A 26301-nucleotide genomic window follows, 5' to 3' on the forward strand; every position below is an offset into this window, starting at 1 on the left:
CTACTTTCTCTTGGAAAAAGTTTACCTATGCACCTGCAGCCCATAGTTCAATTGTTTTTCCCTGTAAAGGTGGTGGTCCTTTTCACCACACTGTACTAGATTAGTAGCAGAAGATTTGTAGTTATTAGGAAGATACTGCACTACACTGACCTGGAATTGGCTTAGCTTCCTTTTCATGTTTTCTTTTTAGCAGCTGGCCTAGTCCAGTTTTTCTGACTCACAACCTTGTATTACTTTGTGTCTACCCCTCCCCCACCTTGAACCTGCACACCTCCCTCCCACTCCTGTTTAATTAAAGAAGTGTCAAAAAAACTGATGTAGAAAGGCACCATCTTTTGACTTCGCTTTTCAGCCTTGCTTCATAGAAATCCCCAGCAGTGTGCATCAAAAGAATCCCCAGTAGTGTGCTCACTTGTAAGTACTACCTGATATTTTTTTGTTTCTGATTCTTATTGCTATTTTTGTAAAGTTCATCCTAAGGGGATGCTGCAGTGCTTCTGTAACCACTCTGCCTCACAAGAACTAACTTTAAATATGTATGTTCCTTATTGTAAAATAAAAGTATATCCTAAACTACCACTGTTGTATATTAAGCCTGCATGCATTTGCTAGCAGTCTACCATGTATTTTTTCTCCCTTTACTCTCCTGGGCTCTTTCCCCCTCCTCTGAGTGCTCGTAGCTTATGCTCTTTCCCCATCCTCTGAGTTCTAGTAGCTTACCATTGTACTTACTTAGTTAGGCCACCAGGTGGCATTGTTCAACTACTACCTATCATTTAATACAAGCCAAAAGTACTGTAACTGTTCTGTTAATTTACATCTGTCCTATTAATGCCCTATTAATACTTACTATATTCATATAAACTGTTACTGCCCTGTTTTCAGCTCCTATCCCCTGTCAACCCTCTGCATCCTTCTAATTTCACACACACAATGGCTTATGCCAGTGCCTCCTTGCCTCTGAGCTAGTTCTCAGCTTCACTGATAACCTTTTGCTAGCTTTCTTCCTTCTCCTTGGCTCTACCCACTCCATTCTCCCTGTGGGCTCACTCTGGGGATCCTGCAGTGCTTCTGTAACCACTCTGCCTCCCCAAGAACTAACTTTAAATGTGTATGTACCTTATTGTAAAATAAAAATATATCTTATACCTACCACTGTTGTATATTAACCCTGCATGCATTTGCTACCAGTCTATCATGGATTTTATCTCTCTTTACTCTCCTAGGCTCTTTCCCCCTCCTCTGAGTGCACGTAGCTTGTGCTCTTTCTCCCTCCACTGAGTTCTTGTAGCCTACCATTGTACTGACTCAGTTAGGCAACCAGGTGGCAATGTTCAACCACTACCTATCTTTTATTATACAATGACTGGCCAGTAACATTGTAAAACAAGAACGCTGAATGGCCAGCCCAACTAGAGTGCCCGTTGAGAATATACAACGGAAAAAAGGTCTGGTTGCCCCGACTTTTTTCCGTTGATATATTCTTTAATTTTAAGGGTTTAAAAAAAATATAAAACGTAGCAATGGAGATTTTCTTTTCTCCTTTGCTTACTTTCCCAAACACTGATATACTGGGTATGCATGGAAATGCAAGTTTCAAACGCATGTGCAGTACATCAGCAATGACAAAGCGGAGCTGTCCAGCAGCAGAAAGACAGCACAGCACCATTATACAAGGACATTATTTAAGAAAAGTAAGGGTTTTTTTTTCCTTAAATAATGTCATTGTATAATAGCACTAACCCACTTCTGGGTGTGGGTAATGCTGGATTTACCCACGGTTGTCTTTGTTTGGTCACTCGGACTTCGCCCTTGTGACCAAACCACACCAACCATGGGTAAATCCAGCATTACCCACACTCAGGCATGGGTTATTGCTTAAATACAAGCCAAAAGTACTGTAACTGTTTTATTAATTTACCACTGCTCCATTTTAGCCCTATTAATACTTACTATATTCTACAAAACTGTTACTGCCCTGTTTTCAGCTCCCATCCCCTGCCAACCCTCTGCATCCTTCTAATTTCATTATGCAAGTGCCTCCTTACCTCTGAGCTAGTTCTCAGCTTCACTGATAAAGTTTTTCTGGCTTTCAGCCTTCTCCTTGGCTCTACCCGCTCTGTTCTCCCTGCGGGCTCACTGCAGGGATCCTGCAGTGCTTATGTAACCACTCTGCCTCCCCAAGAACTAATTTTAAATGTGTATGTACCATAATGTAAAATAAAAATATATCCTGTAACTACCACTGTTGAATATTAACCCTGCAACCACTCTGCCTCCCCAAGAACAAACTATAAATGTGTATGTACCTTATTGTAAAAAAATATATATATCCTATACCTACCACTGTTGTATATTAACCCTGCACGCATTCGTTAGCAGTCTACCATGGATTTTATCTCCCTTTACTCTCCTAGGCTCTTCCCCCCTCCTGTGAGTGCGTGTAGCTTATGCTCTTTCCCACACCTCTGAGTTCTCATAGCTTACCATTGTACTTACTCAGTTAGGCCACAAGGTGGCATTGTTCAACCAATACCTATCTTTTAATACAAGCCAAAAGTACTGTAACCGTTCTACTAATTTACCACTGCCCTGTTTTAGCTCTGTTAATACTTACCATATTTTACTAAACTGTTACTGCCCTGTTTTCAGCTCCTATCCCCTGTCGACCCTCCGCATCCTTCCAATTTCACATACACAGTGCTTTATGCCAGTGCCTCCTTATCTCTGAGCTAGTTCTCAGCTTCGCTGATAGATTTTTCATGGCTTTCTTCCTTCTCCTTGGCTCTACCCGCTCCATTCTCCCTGTGGGCTCACTCTGGGGATCCTGCAGTGCTTCTGTAACCACTCTGCCTCCCCAAGAATTAACTTTAAATGTGTATGTACCTTATTGTAAAATAAAAATATATCCTATACCTACCACTGTTGTATATTAACCCTGCATGCATTCTCTAGCAGTCTACCATGGATTTTATCTCCCTTTACTCTCCTAGGCTTTTCCCCCTCCCCTGAGTGCTCGTAGCTTATGCTCTTCCCCCCTCCTCTGAGTTCTCATAGCTTACCATTGTACTTAGTTAGGCCACCAGGTGGCATTGTTCAATCACTATCTATCTTTTAATACAAGCCAAAAGTACTGTAACTGTTCTATTAATTTACAACTGCCCTGTTTTAGCCCTATTAATACTTACTATATTCTACTAAACTGTTACTGCTCTGTTTTCAGCTCCTATCCCGTCATCCCTCTGCATCCTTCTAATTTCACACACACAGTGCCTTATGCCAGTGCCTCCTTACCTCTGAGCTGGTTCTCAGCTTCACTGATAACTTTTTGCTGGCTTTCTTCCTTCTCCTTCACTCTGCCCACTCCATTTTCCCTGCAGGCACACTCCACTCCCCTACCCTGCCCCCAATTTCCACTCACCCCCACTACTCCTACTTTTATTTCAAGCTCTCCCCACCCACTCAAGACAACCATCGAGTCAAAGCCTTCCCTTCTTTACCCCTCTTTACCCCTCCTCCTTTTACCCACAGTAATTAAATACATCACTCTTTCACTACCCCCTCTTGCAGCACAGCTCTTCTATCCAACTACAAATCCTCCCATAATAAACTACCTTTTTCTAACCATGCTTTCCTTACTGTTCCTAATACTCCAAACCCCCATCTCCCTCCTAATACTCCTAACAACTTTATACCATGCTAGCTCCTATACCTCCAATCAGCTTCCACTCTCTACTCCTTACCATACTCCCACACAAAACCATCTCCTACCTCACACAAATAATTTCTTTTCCATCGCCTCCTCTCTGTTTCAGCTCAACCCTCTGCACCTTTTTAATCCTAAAATTATTTCCACTACTGCTAAGACACTTACTCTTAACAGAATACTAGACCATCCAGAATACCCTAAATCCAAACCAAAATACACTAAAATAACTTCCTTCAATAACCTCGTCTTAGCTGGATTTCACACTCTTAGATGTGACCACCCAAAGAAAAAAGGCGGAGGTGTTGCATTAATCTGTTCCATTCTACTTACCTTAATTCTCCTACCAAACCCCATTCCTAAATTCACCAGTGCAGAACTAACAGTTGGTCTATTAGAAATGAATAATCACAAAAGCCTCTGTATCATCGCCCTTTATATCCCACCCAGAAATAATGTCTCAACTCTTGAAGACATATTCCAATGGGCTTCAGCTGAAATTAACCTTGAAACTTACATACTAGGTGATGTAAACATCGACTGGAATAAAATCAACAGTCCCATATGCTCCCTGTCCATTAACCTCTTTAACTTTACTCGAGTAACCCACTCCATCACTAGAAGACCCAATAAAACAAATCCAAATAAAATTACCAACTCTGGCACTATCCCTGACTCTATTAGTGGCCACCTCCCAGCTTTCATTTATTATGCAACCACCTCCCATCCATACCAATATCAATATATACAGACCCGCAACCTTAGTAAATTTGACCCAAAAACCTTCTCTAACTATTCCAAGCAAATGAATTGGAACATTCTAAAACCCTTCTACTTGATAAAGTCATGGACCACTTTAATTCTACTTTCCTAGATGTTTTAAATTCCCTAGCTCGACCAAGGACAAAAAGAATAAAAACTATAACTGCTCCTTGGCTAACCAAAGAAACAAAGCAACTTATGCACCAAAGAGACAAATCCTGGAAGCTTTACCAAAAGAATAAACTTCCTGAAACCCTTCTCCAATATACACAGCTCCATAACTTTGCAAAAAAAAATCAAATCTTCAAAGACAAAAATCCTACTACACTAAGCTCCAGTCCAACCATCCCCAAAACCATAGGACTTTTGGAAATCCATAAACTCACTCCTCAACCCAGGCTCCAAAAATAACCTCTGTCCAGACCCAAGTAAATCTGACCTCGAATTAGCCTCACTATTCAACTCTTTCTTTATTGAGTCAATATCCAACCTAAAGAAAACTTTTCCCAACAATGACCCATCTCTCCTACATTCCACCTCATCTAAGTTCCCAAATAATTTCCCCCCCTATATTTGAGCTTAAACCTGTCTCCACTAACTACATAAAAAGACTTCTATCCAAATTTAGAGCCTGCTCCAATGCACCTGACATCCCCTCTTCCTTTGTCAAGTCTGCTGCAGATGGTATAGCTCTTCCAATTAGTATTCTAATTAATAGATCCATAAAGGAATCCTATGTCCCTAAACTCTGGCATTCTGCCTTTATTCTTCCTCTCCACAAGGGAGGCAAAAACACTAACATTTCAAATAGCTCTTCTCTATCCAATCTCCCAAATCCTAGAAAAATGCATCAACCTCCAACGTATGCCTTTTCTGACTAAAAAACAACTTCTTATCCCTACCCATCATGACTTCCAACCAGGACATATCACCATAACAGCTCTACTCTCATTCTTAGAAACTGTCAATCAAGCCAGAGATTCTGGGAACTTAGTATCTACAGTGCTCCTAGATCTCTCTAAAACATTCAATACTGTATCCCATAAGCACTTTCTAAGTCACCTCTCAAATCTAAATCTCTCCCAAAACACTCTTTCTTGGTTTTCAAGCTATCTGTCAGATAGATCTCAGACTGTGAAATGGAAAAAAGGCACCTCACCTTCTTTACCCACCCCTACCGGAGTACCACAGGGGTCCATCCTCTGACCAATGCTGTTTAATATCATTATCAATAACTTTCACTCTGATATTCCTAATGCCAAAGTTGTCTAATATGCAGATGACTCTACACTTGTCTGCTCTGCCTCTAACGTCCCTGAACTCTCATCTAAAACTCAGACTGCCTTCTCAACTACTGAGATCTGGATGCACCAAAATCACCTTTCCATCAATGCTAACAAATCTAAAATATTACTATTCACACCCTCAAAATCTTTCTCTTTTGATAAAAATTCCTTCCAATTCCTTAGCAAAAGCAACTCTCCAGTCAAAGTTGTTCCCTTTGCCAAACTACTCGGTGTAACTATAGATGAACACCTCACGTTCGACATACATATTCAGCAAAATATAAAGAAAACCCGCCACAAGTTAGGTATGCTATACAGGAACAACCACTTCCTCTCTACTTCTACCAGGCATACTCTGGCCTCCTCTTACCTCCTTTCCTCCCTTCTGTACGGCACCCCGCTACTAACTTACCTATCCTCTTCTATCACTTCCAAACTTGAAAGCTGTTATAACAAAATTTCTAAATTTGCCACCAAAGCCAAACATTCCACTCATCACTGTGTAACCCTCCAATCCCTCAACTGGTTAGAATTCACAAATTACCTGGACTTCCTCCAGCTCACTACACCACATAGGTGAATATTTAATTCAGCCAAATGCCCTGCTCTAACTAAAATCCTGCCTCCATACACCCCAAATAGAACTTGCAGATCTGAACACAAAAACTTAATTACTGTCCACAAACCTAAATGTCCTCCTGGACAACTTCTCTCTCCTTCTTGGGTAAGAAATGGAACTCTCTCCCTTCCACACTAAGGACAATGTCAAACACAAACAACTTCAAAACTCAGCTTTACACCTATCTCTCCTTCAAATGGAAATGTAACTGCATTCCCCCTACCTAGAACTCTTTAACAAAATCCCCCTGGGAGGGTATCCTCCTGAGTTCTTAAGCACCTTATAGCTGGCAATAACCTTCTATAGCTAATTCCCATATAATTTCTCACACTCTATAAATATTGTAAATAGCTTTTGACGTTTGACTTTAAATGTGTGAATTTGTTAAAATGTATCTGTATGATATTTTTCCACTATGGGCAATATTGCTCACACTTTGTATTATTTGATATGTATTTGTACTTGTACTTTTATTTTTATTGGTCTTCTGTCTTTACTGTAATCTGTTTCATGGAACATTTCTCTCTAGGCTTCCACTGAAAACGGGCTCTCTGGGCCCAGTGGACTTCCCCGGTAATCAAACTGAAAATAAATAAACAAATATATTAGTTACCTAAGGTAAACTCAGTAAGTCTCTATAGTGGTGTTTGTATATAATAAAGCTGCTTGAAAAGAACCCACAAAGACTCTTTTTACACGAAAGCGACATGGTGTCATAACCAGGATCAAAGACAGAAGAATATTCGGCGTCATGAGGTGCAAAGACAAAAGTGAAGGTAAAACTGAGAGAAAAGAGCATAAACATAGCCCGAAAAAATCAAAACTAATGAGAAATAACACGAACTATTTATATGATACGAAAGACAAAAAAGTGGCATTACAAGGGCACAAACTGCATTATCAGGCAAGCGGAAAGCACAAAAAGTTTGTTAACTAAAGAAAATGTTTAAGATAAAAGTATTTGATGAAGCAATTAACATTAAAGCAAAAAACGAGCATGTTTTAAGCAAAACAAGTATGTTTAAAGCAACAAAAAAAAAAAAAAAAAAAAACAAGCATGTTTAAAGCAAAGTTGGTCATGTTTAGAGTAAAACGAGCACAAGAAGAGTACACTGGACATGAAAAGGGCTTAAACAAGCAAAATGAGTACAATAATAATAATTATAATAAACCTAGCAGGGTCAGAGGCCGTAGAAAGAGAGCATTAATTTGCGTATGCACCAGCAGTATATGAAGGAGAAGATGCAGACCTCCATATTGTTGTACAAGCTTTATCAAGGGACCCCGAGTGTTTGAAGCGCAAGTTGAGAGAGATGTGTAACCTCCAGATGAATATTACATTAGAGAGGCATTTTTTTACACAAGAGATCAGAAACCAGGGGAAACATTTGCAGCTTATATACCTGACTTGAGAAACAGAGCTAAACTGTGTCAGTTTGGTGATTTAAAAGACAAGTTGATAAAGGACAGGCTTGTATGTGGTATTAACAGTGCTGCTGTGATGAAGATTTTACCTTGTGACAGTGATTTAACATTGTACAAAGCCATAGAGTGTTGTCAAATCCAGGTGACAGAAAAGCACGCAAGTATGCTTGTGAGTGACAAAAGCATGGTTTCAGTTGGATCCAGAGCACATATATATATATATATATATATATATATATATATATATATATATATATATATATAGTATGCAACACGTGGCAAACAAAAGAAATCCTAAGCACGTGGCAGCCACAGAGTTTCCACAAAGTTCTAAGAAGGGTACAGCCACCATGTCAGTGCAGTGCAAGCATGAATCAGCAAAACCCAAATCTAGCTTAATTAAGTGTTGCAATTGTGGTGTGAATCATGAGTCTAAAAGAGACAAGTGTTTAGCATATGGTCAGCAATGCCACAAATATAAAAAAATGGAACCATTTCCAAAAGTTTTGCAAATCAAGTAAGCCTCACACAACTGTAAAGAAATGTCTTCCAAAAAAGCAAGATGATCAAGTAGAGCCGAAGCAGTCAGCTTTCTATGTAGATGGTGTATCAGTGCTTCATGAAAGAGTTGATGTAGTGAATTTGTTAACAATAAATGAAGTATTTTGTACTGTCTGGATTAATAGAAAATCCACAGAGCTCAAAGTAGACACTGGCTCAGAATGTAATGTTATATCATCAGATACATTTGTAAGTGTGAGAACTAACGAGCAACTCAATGTAACCAGTAGTGCGAGACTTGCTGCTCATGGAAGTGATGAAATTTAAACCAAAGATTCAATGATGCTTTTATGTTATTTGTCCGAGAATTGCTACAACTTGTTATTCTATGTAGTCCGAAGACCAATGCAATCTTTATTGGGTCTCAAAGATAGTTTAAGGAAGAATCTACTTTCTTTTGCCAAAGAAGTTCATCATATAAGTGCATTTCAGAGTTCTAATTTCTTCGAAGCCATTTTCTCAGAGTATGCTGATGTTTTCGATGACAAGTCAGGCAAATGTCCAGTTATGTACTCCATGAATTTAAACCCAGAGGTCACTCTAGTAGGCCAGCAAGAAGAGTTCCAGTAGCTATGGAAGACAAAGTTAAGACTCAGCTGGATAAAATGGTGCAGCAAGGTGTGATTGATCCAATCACAAAACCAACTGAATGGGTGTCATCCATGGTAGCCACTCACAAAAAAGGTTCAGACAAAATTGGAATATGCATTGACCCAAGAGATCTGAACAAAGCATTAAAAAGACGGTATCATCCAATGTGCACAGTCAAAGAAGTTGCAGCTCTAATATCGAATGCCACTGTATTTTCTGTTTTGGATGCAAAGAATTTGTTTTGGAAAGTGATGCTTGATCGCAAATCCTCCTTTCTAACTACTTTTGGTACTCCATTTGGCAGATACAGATTCCTAAGGATGCTATTTGGAATACGTTCTGCAAGTGAAGTTTTCCAGCATGCAGTGGAGCAAATTTTGGGGGGTTATCTCTGTGCCGTAATAGTAGACGATCTATTGGTTGGAGGCAATGGTGAAGTAGAGCATGACAGAAAAGTCAAGAAAGTTATAGACAGAGCATGTGAAGTAAACTTGAAGGTCAGTTCTCTGAAATGTAAATTTAGACTTCCAGAAGTTATGTACATAGGTCATTTGTTTACAAGTGCAGGCTTGAGACCAGACATGACCAAGCAAGCAGCTATTCTTGATATGTCAGTACCAGATAATGTGCAAGCTTTACAGCATTTTTGGTCATGGTCAGCTATTTAGGCAAATTAATACCAGACTTCAGTGAGTTGACAGCACCTTTTAGAGAGCTCACATGCAAAAATTTTGCAGGTTCATGGTTGGAACTGCACCGGAAGGCATTTGCAGACCTCAAGCAGAAAATTGCCACCCCACCTGTGTTAAGATACTATGATGTGAATAAACCAGTTACTCTTTCCTGTGATGCTTCAAAATTTGGTCTAGGCACAAATATACTTCAAGAAGGCAGACCAGTAGCCTATACATCAAGAACACTAAGTCAAACTGAGATGCAATATGCTCAAATTGAGAAGGAGTTTTTGGCAATAGTATTTGCATGTTCCAAGTTTCATGATTATATTTATGGTCGAGCTATTCAGAATGAAACTGGCCATCAACCTCTAGTTACTATTCTAATGAAGGCTATGCATTCCACTCCAGCAAGATTACATAAAATGATGCTCAGGTTGAAAAGTACAACTTCAAAATGGTCTACACTAAAGGCAAATTTCTCTATCTTGTTGATACCTTATTCAGATCACCCCAAAATACAACAGAACAGTTTGACGCAGAGTATTTTGACTTTGATGTGATGTTAGTGCATAATTTTTCCACCACTAGACTTGATGAGTTTAGAGATCACACTCAGACTGATCCTATTTTACAGAAGCTCAATCACTGTATTAATGTCGAATGACCATCAAAGCAAGTGTGCCATGTGAAGTGCAAACATATTTTCCTTTCAGAGATGAATTATTAATGAAAGATGGCATTGTTTTCAAAGGTCCTAAAATTGTTGTTCCTGCTTCCTTACAACAAGAATATATCCAGATTTTGCATCGTGGTCACACAGGGTCCACATCCACTAAGATAAGAGCAAGAAAATTGGTATTTTGGCCTTCATTATCAAGAGACATTGATAGAGTGATTTCTTCTTGTTCATTATGCAATAGTACCAGAGCACATTTGCAAAACAGAACCACTTCAGCTAAGTCCAGTTTCTGAACTACCTTGGTCTACTGTAGCAATTGATATCTTTGAGTGGAACGATTAATACTACTTAGTTTTGGTAGACTCTTATTTGAATTGGTTTGAGATTGCTCTACTAACTAACCTAACATCCACTGCTGTTATTACTAAGTTAAAATGTAATTTCTCAGTACATGGTAGGCCACACAAATGTTTTTCTGACAATGGTACTTAATTCACTAGCCAGTTGTTTCAGAAATTTGTAAAAGAATGGGACTTTGTACATGTCACTAGTAGTCCTGAATATCCTCAGTCCAATGGTCTAGCTGAACATGCAGTGCAGAGTGCAAAGCAATTACTTGAAAAGTTAAATTGTGACAATACCGATGTGTTCTTGAATCTAATTAATCTCAGAAACATACCCAGTAATGATATTCTTGGCTCACCTGCTCAAAGACTACTTTCCAGGCAAACTAGAACTATGCTACCTATTTCTTCATGTTTAATGCAGCCTAAATCTAAGAACAATAAAACCATCAAGGCTCAATTGTTTAAGAAGTGTAATATCCAGAAAACTAGTTATGACAGATTGTGCAGATTATTTCATCCATCGAGGGAAGGAGAGATGGTACGAATTCAGACAACAAAAAGTTTTGATCGAATGGAACAGATTACAGGAATCTGTGCTGAGCCAAGATCCTACTTGGTAAACTCGAAGGTGTGGAGTATAGGAGGAATCTCAGACATCTTCTTCCTGTACCAGAATTATCATCATCATCATCATCATTGCAGTCACAACATTGTTTCTGTGATGCAGACCCTAAGAATGAATCATACACTGTTTTCAGACCAGAATGTACACATAATTCTGATTCCACTCCAGTAACTGATTCGAACATTCCACATACCAACTATTTTGAAGAAACTGTTCCAGTTGCTAAATCTAATTCCCAGTTTTATGTCACACATTATGGATGGGTATCTAAACCGAGTGCGAAATACACAGCAACATGGAGTCAGTTGTACATGCATATGTTTTTAATATTGTATAATGCATGACTAAAGATTTTTTGTAATTTTGCATGCCAAGTAGTCTCATAACAATTACCTGATCCATTTCTCAAACAGGGAGGATATAGATCATAGTAAAAGTATGTATATGCAATATATTCAAGAAGCATGCAAGGCTGTATGTGCACATATAAATTATAGATACCTGCAATCTCTAAGTGCCATTTTGAAGAAGCATCCAGAGACAGAGCATGCATATAATTGTTGTTAGTTTGTATATTAGTTACCCAAGTTAAACTCAATACGTCTCTATAGTGATGTGTTTGTATAAAATAAAGCTGTATGAACAGAACCCACAAAGACTCTTTTTTCGTGTCCCATAGACAAAAGTGATATTTTCCAACATGGTGTAATACCTGAGGGACTACAATTTGATATTAACAGGACTACAGCTATGATGTAATCAGAATTCACACCTGTCAACATTAAACATGAAGACAACATATGTGTTAACTTTTTCCCACAAACAGGTGACTGTGGTTGTCAATTGGACCTTTGGATAGTGATACCATACTGAGCCCCATCAAACCCTGCTGAGGGCTCATACAATACTGTGCACACCATGACAACAAACACCACTGATTGTGTGTTTGGCATGCTGAAATCAAGATTTAGATGTCTGGACACATCCGGGGTGCACTATAATACACACCAGAAAAGGCATCACAGATCATCTGTAGATCAGGCAACAAGAGTATCAGACACACATCTTTGAGTTATGACAACCCACACATATATAAGTACACAGAGTAAACAGTGATGTTCACATGTTACACCACAACAGTACCACAGACCACAATGAATGGAAAGAAACCAATAGTTGTCCACATTGAGCATCACACATAATATCAGCTTAAGGTAAGAGCATATACAAAACACAAATAGAATGAATTAGTGCAGGAAGACTGTCTACAAGGTGCATCACCAAACAGGAACACAAGCAAATGTGTGGGACCCAGGAGGTGTGCATGACAGAAGTTGTCATTGGACAGGTAGGATTTCGTCATACAAATAAATATCATGGAACATTACCCATCAAACAGCCACTATAACAAGATATCTAGGTCCATGACATGTATGTGAATGTATCAGTAAATACATACCCAACAACAGAGGCTATACAGTAACAGTGCTGCATTGCACATAACATTGTGTGATGTACAACAGTATGTTACTACAAAGTAAAAATCCTACTGCAGCAGAGATAATGCCATACATACTGATAACTGTCCAAAAATATAAACACAAACAAGCATAACATCCCATGGCTGATAGGAATGTCATACAGAAAGCAACCCTAGTATGCACAGGTTATTGCTGCAACATGAATCGGTTCCAGGTTATTTATGTGCAAATATGCAAAGCATCAATGACAGTGACTACGCAACATACATGCAACATGCATCAATGCTGGGGCTACAGCAACATAGGTATGTATATCTGTACAGATTCAGTCAGATATGGGAAGGCACACATGAAATGCAAGTCAGCATGCTGATTGAAAATGGAAACAGGTAGACAGAAATGCAATGAGTGCTGAGGGTGAGGCATGTACAGTACTATATTAAAATGCCATAAGTTATACATGCATGAATAAAGAGGCAGAGCTGGACATGTGGAAATGGCAGACAACAAGGAAAAGTGTAATGTAAACATCAGTCCTATCCATTGACTAACAACTGATGTAAAAATTAAAGCATAACATCACATATTGCATTACTGTTATCAATATCTGTACTAACATATGCCAATGACAAAGAAGTTCTACATATCCCAAATTGAAGCCTGTCACCTAGATTAGATCAGAAAATTCTGTGACATCAGACATTTGAACAAATGCATACAGATTAATTTGTCAGTGGTCAGCATAGACATCATTGCCACAGAGTCAGAATGACAAAATAGGGCACACATTGGATCAACTGTCAGAGTTACTCTAATGCAGTCTAGAGTACCTACACGGACAGCTCATACTGCCATCTTGGTTCCCCCTGCCACATCTGAAAACACTCAGCCATGGTACACCATCAAGGAGCTGGATTTGGTGATACTAAAATGTGGGGACACAGTCTGGGTAAAAGCATGACTGTGACATGACTGTCTGGATGTGACTGCTGGAAGTTGCCAAACAGCAGGTGTGCATGCACATTGCAGCACAGACATTGATGTCCAACGGCCATGTGTGGGTCTAATGAGATTGGGTCTGCCTCTGCCCACTGGAGGTACTCTGCTTTGCATAGTTAGGGCAGGTAACAGTCAACTAGTACTATGACACTGTTTTAACATTGCTGTAACAAGTCTTTCAACGGAGTGTGCAACAGATAACACACTGTCATACTGTGCAGCAAATGCTACCATGACCTCTCCATGTCTGCACTCCTGACCTTCATGTAACACACAGCTAGTGTGCTACATGATTGGTGACACAAGCAAGTGCACAGAGGTCATATCTATGATGTTGCTGTGAAGGTTTATTTACCTGTAATAGTAGGTAGACATCCTCTGACAAATGTCCATGCACACCAGTTACACTCCCATGTTTAGTCCAATGAACAGTATTGCTCCATCATGGGGAAGAGTCACCATCATTACCAGACTCTACATGGGACACTGGGCCACAGTCCTCATGTCCATTATCTGATGTTGCCACATCATCAGAATGAACGGTCATATTATCATCCATGTCTGAGGCTACAGCATGATCCACATGGCTGTCCCTTTACAGGCTGGACAATAAAAGCAATTCAGTGTATTGTGTGTCACAGGCCATACTATCACAGTGAGACATATCACATCCCACTTCAGGATCAGTGGACAGGCTACTGAAGGAGGCAGGCAGTGGATGTGTTACAAGAAGAGACAGATGGCACAAGTCACATACCTTCACAAATCAAACAATGCAACTTAGTAATGAAATAATGGGCAACTATATGACTACAATGGTTATGATGATATGAGTTTACCAGGTTGTCTGGACTGTGTGTGATTCAGCGACATTATATAACAGAGATGACATGTAGGTTACATATCAAACAAATATGACAAATGAGACTAATACAAATACCAAATTTAGCTGACATGTCCTGTTGTAACTCCACCTCTGGAAGTCAGGGTTGAAATGCATCTGTCATGTAGAAATAGACATAAAAAAATCATCATTAAAAACATAACAGGTATCATGTAGTATTCCAGCAGAGGTATAATTCACAGGAGATAATGCAGACACATACCAGATAGGAGAGGCTGATGTGCAGACTGCAGATGTCCTATGCAAGTGAGGAAGAACACAGTAGTCATGAAAAGCGCAGATGGGATTATCATTAGTGACTTGTGGAAAACAGATGCACTTCTCTTACCAATTACATCTTCCCTGTTTAGGAGAGTAATCTGTTATAATGCAGATCCTGTAGTATAAAAAAAAGCACACAAACATTAACATGTGGGTATACCCACAATTATGACTGCAGGCAGAGGCACAGAGCACCTATGAATCACACTAATGGGATATGGAGACACATACATGGCAAATGGTGCACATGTTGTCCAGATGTATCTGTGTATGGAACAAGGCAATATGAGTATCATGCATCGCAGGTGTGCTAGAAAGTGCTGCATCATATAAACAAGATGGACAACCATACCTGGTCTGTCTGTATGTACAGCTGTAAGGCCCATGTCTTGGTCATAATGTATCTGCAGGTTACAATGTCAGGAAAAAAATCAACATATGAGTATATTTCACTGGCATGATAGGAGGTAGAGGCACAGAAAGCTATGGTTCACTCTAACAGTATATGGAGACACTTACGTGATGTATCTCTGCTGTGGAAATGTTGATGGACCTATGCAATTGAAAAACAAAAAAGAAATCACACATATTTCTAAAACTGTCATGTATGTACTGTGTTGGTATGATAACGTGGTAACATTTACACTGTGCATCTACGTCATGTGTGTTTCGACGTGCATGACATAATTCTGCTGCTGGAACACAACTATAACAATATGTTAATATTTGAGAAATAACGATCCTTAATGATAGGTAGTGTGCATGCTGCACTGTTGGAATTTAGGACATACATGTACTTCCTGTAACACCTGCCTCAATATCTCGCTGAGTATCTGACGGTCATGAGTGGTGGTATTATCTCATCTGGGGAGGCAAGGGTGGCCCACCCAAAGTGGCTTTCTTTTCCCTCTTATAGTGGCAGAGTCTGTTAGATGGACAGAGGGTCATGTCAGAAGAACATTGTCAACAGACCTCCCTGGATCTATTGTGACAGCCCACATCACTGATCATGTTTGTTAGGTCTGTCTACCCTTCATTCCTCCACACAGTATTTTCTATCCATCCAAGAAGGCTGCAGCCATGCTGGCAAAGAGCCTGGATTATAATTTCATTCTCTCTGTGAGAAAAATTGTCTCCCCTACTTCTGACTAACATCTGGAAGACAATGGGATATGCACATGTTGGACTTTATATTGGGGCTCACATAATGACGTGATGATGCTACAAGCATATGTCATTTGACTTGCTTGCCTCTCATTTACAATGAAAATCTATGCAAAAAAATCTGGACAGAGTGGGACATCAGTTATCATTTTTGTCAAGGTGTTTTTGTACCACTGTCAATGAGAATGTTGACTGAGAGGAGGCTTCAGCATGTCAGGAAGCTCAACTGGACTGAGGAGGAGACCACCAAGATGGTCATTGTCTATGCTGGACATGTGCAGAGGATGACTGCATGTCCCAAGAGCTTTGCAATGATCAACATCTGGAACCAGACTGTGATGGAGCACTGCTGGATTGGCATGCAGGTCCATCACTGCTATGATGATCTGCAGTGGAGGGACACACAGCATCTTCTCTGGAAGATCGCAGAGGTTTGACACCCACCAGCAGATGCCTATAGATGCCTATAGTAAGTTACATAATCAACACCTTAATACCTGTATTTATACTAAATGCATTTGGTATGCATATCTGTTTCTGAGACTGTTCTAATTGTATTTTATGAGTGTCTGTACTGATAATAGTAATGCAAATGTAGTTAACATTACTGTTTTAACACATTCTGAGGTTATCCACAACTATACTGGGCCAGTGTACACATTCTGAACTTTGATTATGACTGTACATTCATATGGACCTCACACATATACCCATTACTGATATTCCATATATTCTCCTTTTAAAATCAGTAATTAAGTGTTATGTCATTTAGCTAAAATGATTAAGGAAGGACTCAAAATAGTTATTGATCTCCTAGGTGTAGGTTCAAATCTCATTGTAGAATATTGTTTAAATAGTGGCAGTCATGTAGGTAATATTGAACATATATGGAAGACCTATGTTTGTTTGGTGACTTATATAATACAGATTTTTACACATCTAGTGTGGCCGTGGTTCACTGATGCCTATAGTGCTTAAGCTGCAGATGACTATGCATTTCTCCATTATCTGTAATGCTTCTAGAAGCATCACACACTATATTTCTGTATTTGTGAATGCTGAGTAATACATACATTAAGCTCTATATTATAGAAATACATTATCATAATATCCATGTTTGTTCTAATCACTTTCTTGAATGTAAGACAATTTGCAGGCCAGCATGGCTGAAATATGTTTCAATTTGTAAAAAAAATGAAAGCATAAGACAGTTAAACATGCCTAAAGTGCTTAGGCCTTGGATGAATATGCATTTCTCTGTTATCAGCAAAGTTTCTAGAAACATTCCACAGTACTTCTGTATTTGCTGACACACTGTTACAAGGCAGATAAATGCATACTCCATCATTATCCCATACAGTTTTACAACATTAAAGGTGTGTTGTTCCTTAGCTCAATACATTAAGCAATACACCAGTGTGAATGTGTGGGTTTGAATCTCAGCGTACACCATTTTGGATGTTATTATGCCAGATCCATACTTCCTATTTCTAACAGATTCTTGAGATCTATACTTGTTATGCAGTACTGCATTAATGTCTATAGCGCTTAGGCCTTGGATGAATATGCATTTCTCTGTTATCAGCAAAGTTTCTAGAAACATCCCACAGTACTTCTGTATTTGCTGACACATACTGTTACAAGGCAGATAAATGCATACTCTATCATTATCCCATACAGTTTTACAACATTAAAGGTGTGTTGTTCCTTAGCTCAATACATTAAGCAATACACCAGTGTGAATGTGTGGGTTTGAATCTCAGCGTACACCATTTTGGATGTTATTATGCCAGATCCATATTTCCTATTTCTAACAAGATTCTTGAGCTCTATACTTGTTATGCAGTACTGCATTAATGCCTATAGCGCTTAGGCCTTGGATGAATATGCATTTCTCTGTTATCAGCAAAGTTTCTAGAAACATCCCACAGTACTTCTGTATTTGTGAATGATGAGTAATACATACCTTAGTAATAGAAAACACAACAGTATTCTAATGTCCATGTTTGTTGCATTCACTTTCATGAAGGTAACATTATTACAGGTCAGCATAGCTGAAAAATGTTGTTTGCAAAATAAAATGCAATCTGAGGATGTGTGGATCTGTAAACCTTATTCTGTGTTATAGCTGTAGATTTGCCATTATATGTATAGATGTGTGTTATTTAATCACAGTTGTGCATTAATAACATGACTGGCATGCACATTTCAATAAGTACTTTCTGATGTTTTTTTTGAAAACTATAACAGTTTAACTCTGTATGCTGACACTTGCTAATGTCATAAGATGGATATATGTGTATTCCATCAGTATTCCATCTAGTTTTACAATGTTAAACAGAAGTATGCTGTCCATTAGATCAAAAAGGAAAGCAATAGGCCATTATGAATGTTTCATGGATATATTTATGTGTTCGAATCTCTGTGTGGAATATTTTTCTAGTTCCATATTTCCTATTTAAAAACAGATATGGGGAATACTTGTTTGGTAAGTTATTCAATATAGCTTTCTACACATCTAGTATTGTGCTATAAACTGGTGGGTTCTGAAAGGGGCATTTGCTGCAAATTTAGCAACTTGATTATTGCATTGATCAAGTTTTGATTTTGGTAATTCCTAGAGGTTAGTATGGATGGAAGCACCATAAAGTAGTGGGAAAGGGGTAAGTAGTGGCAAGTGTATTTTTGCTGCATTTGTGAGAATTTGTTTCACTGTATAAAGCATCCCTAGTTTTTGATGATATTTTATGCCATTTTTGTATATGCAGGTCAAATTTAAGATTATCATCCACTATCATCCCTAATAACTTGCTAGGAGAAGTGACTCTAATAGTTGTATTATTAAGAGAGAGTATTTTAAATGTTGTTTTTTTTCATGAGGGAGGGATTTGGGGGAAAAGAAGTAGTTCTGAGATTTTTTTTTGGGGGGGGGGTTGATTGAGCATGGGTTGTAAGTTACAAAGCTATGTTTCAGTGGCTGTTAAAGCATCCTGAGTATTTATTTACATGTTCTAGGTTGTCTGATGTGCATATGAGTGCATAGTCATCTGCATATTGCATTACGGAGGTCCAATATGTGGACGTGTGAAGGATGTTGTTCAGAATGTTAAAGAGGAGGGGACCAAGGACCTAGCCTTGTGGTACACCAGAGGTGACTGGGAGGGAAATTGAGGAGGTGGGCTGGCATTTTATTGAGTGATACCTACTGGACACGTAGCTTTTGAATCATAGAAGAGTGGCTGAGATAGACCTAATGAGGGCATTTGAAGTAGAGGTTTGCTGCGCCATGTTGTGTCAAAGGCTTTATACAAGTCTGGAAATAAGGGGGGCACTTGTTTGTCATTCTCTTTATCGTTATTGAAATTATCTGTAACGCTTAGAAGTACAGTGTTAGTACTCTGGGAGGGATGGAAGCAGTACTGTGTGGGGGACTGGAGTTCATCCTTCAGGAGATAGCTTATCCATTGTTTTTAATAACATTTTCAAGTATAGGCCATCAGCGAACTGCAGAGGAATCTGTAAAGATAGTATAGTATGTAGGTAAGCTGGGATGGGCCTCATGGTAAACGCAAGTGGACAGAGATCATATCTGACCAGTTCTGGGATAGCTGTAGGTGTACACCATAATGAGGTTTTAGTTGTCGGACACAGATCTAGTATTCTTGAGCCCTTAGTTGAAAAGTGCACTACCTGAAATAGAAAGTTTGCAATGATGAATTCTAGGAAGCATTGTTTGTACATGTTTATGAAGTGCAGGTTTACCAAGCTATGAATGCATACCTAAAGTTGCAAAGAAGAATATTGTTACTTAGGTTTAACAGAAAAAAAAATGTTTGTTAAGGTATGCCTCATCAACTGTGGGTGTCACGGAGGATTTTGTAGTTGATTAGGATATGGTAAGAGTTCTTTTTGACCATAACTAGAAAGGTGAGGACCTCAAAGTCATTGTCTTGGTGTTTAATCATTGGGATTTTAAAGGAATGTGGACATGCCAACTCCACTTGTACCACAATCATTCCCACACATGAGCACAAATGAGTGGTAGGTGGTGAATCCTTGTAGGGAGGATTTGTTATTGCAGCATTAGAACCACGTTTCAGCGATCATGCAAATATCAATATTTTCTAAGGTCAGGGAGACTGGTAAAGAGTATAATTTCTTATTGAGGCTTCTAGCATTGGGCAGCACTACTTTTATGCAGCCTTGATTTTATTTGACTAGATTGGTGGATGCAGGAGAATGACACTGCCTATAAAATGCAATGGGATGTGTAGTAAGTTTAGGCAAATATATGAAAGCCCTGAGAAGAGAGATGCAAGGCATCCAACGCAAAACAGTAGGACTTTCAATCTTCTCATTCCAGGCTTACAAACATTTGACCCCCCTCAGAATGACACCACTGACGGAGGCAATTGAAGTTGATCATCTTTTGTTTATATTGTGCAGAAGTTTTGGAGATGGAAGGATGCTGCTCAAGATTAGCTTTACACCAGCCTTGGACACATTTGGAGAGCTCCATCAAGTCTCCATTCATATAATCCAAGGACGTTTGTCTCAAATTATTCACACTTATGTGCACAGCAGCCGTGTCATGTGTGCTCCAGTGGTGAAGGAACTTGAGCGCTCTTATGGCCTATTGAATTCTGATACCAGAGATCAGCTCACCATCACCCCTTCCTTGTTTGCCTAGTAAGTGGTGCATCTGTGTGCCTCACTACCAGGTCATCTATAACTAAGACATTACCATGTGCAGTGGTACACCTATGTAGCTTTAACAACTTTGGCATGGAATCTGAGTAACTCATTATTTCAGTGGCGGTGTTAAGTGGTGATGTAGGTGTTCCTGGCATGTGTAATGTTAAGAGATGTTTGCACCATGCCACATCTCCGTGGTCTTTTTAGTTTAGGGAGAGAATTCTTGGGTAGCCCAGCACAGTAAGACTTTTTTTTGTTAATGAGTGGCTTGTTGATATGAGGTGAGATTCAGTATTAACAAACTGGTGGATTCTAATATGTTCTGTTGAAAGGCTGACCTCAAGATTTAATAAGTGCTCACACCTCCCACAAGTAGATTCAGATTGTGATAGAAGTATTTGTCAGTAACCATGAGTTAGTTACTGCACCACATTTGGGTGCTTAGTGTTAACATGCTGGCAGCAAATTGTGTAAGTGCTGAATGCACTATCATGCTTTCCTGATTTTGGTATATAATAGTGAGCTAATTACTGTACTAATATGGTAGGAACCATATAAGTTTATCTAGCACCTTAGTAATGTAGCAATCAAATATCACAGGTTGATGTAGTATTAATGTAGTTATAATAACTACATTGAGCGGGCGGCCATGTTGGTGCAGCGGTTAGCGTTGCTGCCTCACAGCAAGAGGTTCTATGGTTCGATCCTTGGCTGGGGTGCCTTCTGTGTGGAGTCTGCATGTCCTCACTGTGGTCGCGTGGGTTTCCTCTGGGTGCTCCGGTTTCCTCCCATATCCCAAAGACATGCTGTAGGTGGACTGGACACTCTAAATTGGCCCTAGGTGTGCATGTGTGTGCCTTCTGTGGAAGGTTGGGCACCAATCTGGCAACTAGACACCGTAAAAACTCCACTGCCAATCATGAGCGGACAGGTGATCCACTGTGGTGACCCCTAACCAGGGAAAGCCGAAAAAAGAAGAAGAAGAACTACAATGAGCAATGAAATAAATCAGCAAATTAGCCTGGATGCCACAAAAGGAACAACGAGCTAGCAGACCAGTTCAGAAGCAACAACAGAAGAGCACACAACTGCAATGATACCAATTATCAGCTTGGCTCAGACACTACAACAGCAGACTGTACAAGTACAGTAAGGTCAGATAGCAATCTAACTCAAATGTTACAACAGCTACTATTTAAGTGTAGTGAAACAGATCAGCAATCAGCAGAGTATATAAGTGCAGCACAGTGAATCAGTAATCTGGTTCAGATGCCACAATAGCAGAGTATGTAAGTGCAGTGAAGTGAATCAGCAAGCTAGCAGTGAAGCTGCAAAAGTAGTGCAATGAATCAAGAAATAGGCTTAGATAGCACAACAATCAAATATGCAAGAAACAATAAAACAGGACAATCATCTGGCTCTGATGACACAATAACATCATGTATAAGTACAGTAACCAAATCAGCAACCTGACTCTGATAACACAACAGCAGCGTGTATAACTGCAGTAACTGAATCAGCAATCTGGCACTGATGACAAAATAGCAGCATGTATAAGTGCAGTAACCAGTCAGTAATGTGGCACTGATGACACAACAGCATGTATAAGTGCAGTAACCGAATCAGCTGATGACATAACAGTAGCGTCTATAACTGCAATAATCAAATCAGTAATCTGACTGATGACACAACAGCAACATCTATAAGTGCAGCAGCTGAATCAGCAATCTGGCTCTGATGCTGCAAAGCACTGTGAAAAACAGTAGTTACCAAACAATAAAACTGGCTCCTCTAGATGTACAATACAAATACACAGACTTCACAACAGTTGGTTTGACAGTGAGTTGTAGAACAATATATTCATATAATATAAATCAGGTTTTACAACATCGAGAGTGCATGGCACTAGTGCCAACTGTGACTGATTTCTGAGATGTGTGTTTAATAAAAAAAGCTAATAAAATCCAGAAAAATACAGCACAGCTGTGGAAAACTGTTCTCAAGTGTACACCACTGTGTGCAGCTGTGAGTGACACTGACAAAGGTATATGGGTATATCTCAACATTTTTGGGGCGGCAATCATAGAGGTTCAGTTGGAGTGACACCACTAGATGGTACTAACATGTTTAGCTGTCCAAAACAGTTCTCAGCAGAGTGCAACCCAGTTGCACAGAGCACAGCACTTCCCAGAGGTTGTGGGATTGGTTTTGTGGTCAAATGGAGTGCTTCAATTCAGGCATGGCTGTCTACTCACAGTTCTGCAGAATACAGCAATGATGTGTGCAAACACTTCAAGTTTAAGCACACAACCAAGAGCACGCAGTTTGATTAAAAAATAGAAAATGTTATGTGACCAACATCAGTTTTGTCTAGAAACAATATCAGCAGCTCCTTATCTCAGCAGGAAGTAACCTGTTAGAGCAGCTTCCACTTCAGAGATTTCCTATAGCACAAAACAAAACTTTTAAAATCAGTACTAGCACACTCTAAGCAGGAATAAACAAGTAAAAGTCACTTCCCAGGTATTGTTGGGATCAGCTTTGAGGTCAAATCCAGCAGTTTATTTCAGGTGTGTTGGTCTAGCTGCAGCATAACACTTTATGAATTCAAGAACAGCCCTAACACAATGTCTGTGCTGTCTACTCACTCTGAAAGGTTACTCTAAGTGTGCATATAGTGTACACTTTGTGGTAACCATTATGAATCCAACCTATTGTGTCTAAAAAATATAGTGAAGATCCCTGAATCCAATAATACCTGCAATTTCTTTTCTTCTATAATAGCACTATACTTGACAAGCTTAACAAATCTCAATGACAGATAGTTGATTCCACAATTGTAGCACTTAACAACTCAGCACGGTCACATTCCATGGCTAACCTTTCAAGTACAAAGTGCTTAATAGCAGTTTGACTAAGTTTTACAGGTACAACTTTATGGCAATTAACAGAATACTACTTAGCAATGTATTCTTTTTTGGCACACTTACAACAGATTATTTCAGCTGGTATTGTCTTTTGCTCCCTCATTTCAAAGGCATGCAATAGGTGGACTGGACACTGTAAATTGGCCATAGGTGTGAGTGTGCATGAGAGTGTGTGGTGTGAAAGAAATACCACTGCAGAGGTGTAAACCTTGGCTCTAGATGACTGCCACTGGTGAAGTGACACCTTGACCCATGTGCAAAAGTGGGAAAAAAGTGGTCGTGGATGGATGAATGGATGGATGGATGGATGGATGCATTGTCTTTTACTTGTTAGCAGGTACAGGCACCTACTTAGGTGAGAGTTTATGCTGAAAATTAGATGTATGGAAATCAGACTTAAGGTCTGCATGTCATTATGCTAATACACATTCTATTAAGGCAGCCATTTCCTCAATGTATTAGTAAACCCCAAGAACAGAGAAGGATAACACTGAAACCACAATGTAAAAATCACAATCTTTTATTCCACATGTAAGCGCTTTCACGGTTCAACAGACCGCTTCATCAGACAAAGAAACTCACACACTACTTACATTTTATATAACAAACATCAATTAAGTTTTTAAAATTCCCTCCAAAATATTTAAAGGTATAGTGTTACTAAAAAACATAAGTTGATGGACTATTTCTTCATCCGTTTCAGTTTTAAAACTGGTTTAATGGATACAAATTAATTCAAACCATACTGCTTATGAGCAGCTAATCTAAAAATCCATTGTAGTTCAATATTTTTGATGAAACTAGTAATGGGTCCAAGTCTCCCCTGTTCATAAACAACATGCAATACTTGAAATAAAAAAGTATGATTTGGTCCATTTTCAATTGCATGCAGTAAAGATGGTCTTGAATTCATACTTTCAAGGACCTATTAATCTTTCCTATATAAAAAATAAAAGCATACTGTACAGTGAGCTACATAGATCAAATCTGTAGTGTTACAACCTGCTTTATATCTCAATTCCCATAATCTACCCTTAGCTGGGTGTTTAAAAAAATGTGATTCGTCAATGTATGTACAGTAATTACATGAACCACATTTACGGGTTCCGTTCACAATTAACAAATCAGTCCTCGGGATTTTAGGATAACATTTGTTTTAGATTCTTCTGTTTCTAGATACAAACGTGGGGCAAGAATCTACGTCATGAATTTTGGAATCAACATCGGCCAGTTATTATACACTCTTTGTCTAACAAAATCAATGTCTTGTGTGTATGAAAGAACCAATGGCAAACTATCAGCTCTTGTGGCATAGTATACGATGGTTCTACTTCTTCAGAGTAGCAGGGTTTAGCTCTCTTGTTTTGTTCAGCATATACCTTATTAAAGGCTTTATTAATCTCACTGGATGAATAACCCCTCTGTTTAAATACATTCTGGAGGTATTCCAGTTCATTTGTGAAATCTGCCTCTTCACGTGACAACCTTGATACCCTCATACCCTAACCAACCAGAACATTGGTAAAGACATGATCTGGGTGCATGCTTGTACGATAAAGAAAGGAAGGTGTAGAACATGGTTTCCTATGCATTCTAGTAGACATGACTCCTTCATTTAATATAAAAGTAACATCTAGAAAATCTATACTGCTTGAAGATACAGTTAAAGTAAATTTAAGAAAATCACTACTTATATTCAATTCTACAAAAAAGTGGTGTAATTCCTGTGGATTCCCTCCCCAACCAATGAAGAGGTCATCCACAAAGCGATGATTTAACATCACCTTATTATTCTGTTTGGTCAGGATATTTGCCTACTTCCACTCCATCATAACGATGTTGGCATATTTGTTGGCACAGCTGGTGCCCATAGCGACAACAGCTGTCTGCCAATAATATTTGTCAACAAACAAAAACACATTATGGTCTAGTACTAGTTCCAAGAGCATACAAAGGAAATCAATCCTTTCAGATGAAAAATTGGAGCTTCTCTGCATGGCAATTCTCACCAAGCTTACTCCCTTCTCATTAGGAATGCAAGTGAAGAGGGATACCACGTCTAAAGTTACTAACATGTTAAACTTGTGATTACCAAGGTTTTTCGTACAATTATATAGATCTGATAAAAATTGTTTAGTATCTCTTAAAATTATTGGATAGTTGTCCAGGATCAACTTTAGTTCTTTATCTAAATAAACCGAGAGTGGCTCGGTTAGCCAGCCCCCACCAGCTACTATGTGTCTCACTGGGGGATGAGTGGGGTGCTTATGAACTTTGGGAAGGCCATGAAATTGTGGCACCAATGGTTCATCCACTTTGAAAAAATCTAACAACTGTTTGTCAATAAGACCCATGCAATAACATTCATTTAGGGCTGAGTCAATACTATACTTCATTAGACAAATGTTATTCTAAGTATATCACTTTATAAGTGGTTTCATCAGATAACAAACCATACATGGTATTATAATAATATTCAGCATCCATAATGACAATGGGACCACCTTTATCTGATGGCCAAATGACAATTTCTAAGTTGTTACATAAATCATCCATTGCATGTATTTCCATGGTGGATAAGTTGCCCCTAAC

Source organism: Protopterus annectens, chromosome 1.part1 (genome assembly GCF_019279795.1).
Source record: "Protopterus annectens isolate FY-2018-M chromosome 1.part1, PAN1.0, whole genome shotgun sequence".
Lineage (NCBI taxonomy): Eukaryota > Metazoa > Chordata > Ceratodontiformes > Protopteridae > Protopterus > Protopterus annectens.